Here is a 1,622-nt window from a genome sequence, read left to right as displayed (position 1 = left end):
TGAGCTGGACCTTCTTGGTGAGCTGGACCAATGTCTTACGAAAGGTCCAACCACACAGGCTTTCTCCTTCTGCAGCCTCCTGGAAGTGTGGATCTTCTAGCAGGAGGGTCAGTCATACACTAGGTAGCTAGCTGGACCCCTATCTAGCAGGAGGGTTAGTTAGTCCTACACTAGGTACCTAGCTGGACCCCTATCTAGCAGGAGAGTCAGTTAGTCCTACACTAGGTACCTAGCTGGACCCCTATCTAGCAGGAGGGTCCGTCAGTCCTACACTAGGTACCTAGCTGGACCCCTATCTAGCAGGAGGGTCAGTCAGTCCCCCACTAGGTACCTAGCTGGACCCCTATCTAGCAGGAGGGTCAGTTAGTCCTCCACTAGGTACCTAGCTGGACCTCTATCTAGCAGGAGGGTACCTAGCTGGTACCTAGCTGGACCTCTATATGGCAGGAGAGTCAGTTAGTCCTCCACTAGGTACCTAGCTGGACCTCTATCTAGCAGGAGAGTCAGTTAGTCCTACACTAGGTCCCTAGCTGGACCCCTATCTAGCAGGAGGGTCAGTTAGTCCTACACTAGGTACCTAGCTGGACCTCTATCTAGCAGCCAGTTCTACACACATTCAAAATAAATGTATTTTATGAATATATTGTACAGTGTTGGCCTGTTAGAGGTTCATGAGAGAGACTGAATATCAACACAACCACCTCAGTCTTTCAGCAGCTTTCTCAGTGAGAGGTTCATGAGAGAGACTGAATATCAACACAACCATTCTCAGAGCCAGTTTCCACAGACACATTCTCAGTTACCCAACTAGCCAGGACTTGAACGATATCAACCATCTCTGGCGTGACCTGAAAATAGCTGCGCAGCAACAGTCCTCATCCAACCTGACAGAACTTGTCAGGATCTGCAGAGAAGAATTGGAGAAACTCCCCAAATACAGGTGTGCCAAGCTTGTAGCGTCATATCCAAGGCTTTAATCGCTGCCAAAGGTTCTTCAACAAAGTACTGAGTAAAGGGTCTGAATACTTATGTAAATGTGATATTCCGGGTTCTTTAAAAAAAAGAACATTTGCTAACATTTCTAAAAACCTGTTTTTGCTTTGTCATTATGGAGTATTGTTGAGGGGAATAAAAACATTTTTGAGAATAAGGCTGTTAACGTATCAAAATGTGTTAGTGGGGGGAGAGAGATTAGGAGTGGGGAGAGAGAAAGAGAGAGAACAGGCCCCTGTATAATTATTCCTGGCTTGGCAGTGGTGTCTGGACAGAGTTCCACCCACACACCACACACACACACCAACACAACACACACACACACCACACACACACACACACACACACCACACACACAACACACACACACACACACACACACACACACACACACACACACACACACACACACACACACACACACACACAACACACAACCACACACACAGGGGGAGAGCGAGAGAGAGAACAGGTCACTGTATAGTTCCCCCTTTCCAGTGTCCAGTGGTGGGAGAGGGAGATATCATTCAGGTCTACATTACATTGTATGGTTACCACCTTTCTCAATATATTTTTCAATTATGAACTTTCTAACACCCAGGGGCCATTTAAATCAAATGTTATTGGTC

The sequence above is a fragment of the Salvelinus sp. IW2-2015 genome, unplaced genomic scaffold, assembly GCF_002910315.2.
Source record: "Salvelinus sp. IW2-2015 unplaced genomic scaffold, ASM291031v2 Un_scaffold4111, whole genome shotgun sequence".
Taxonomy (NCBI): domain Eukaryota; kingdom Metazoa; phylum Chordata; class Actinopteri; order Salmoniformes; family Salmonidae; genus Salvelinus; species Salvelinus sp. IW2-2015.
This window is presented reverse-complemented; position numbering follows the sequence as displayed.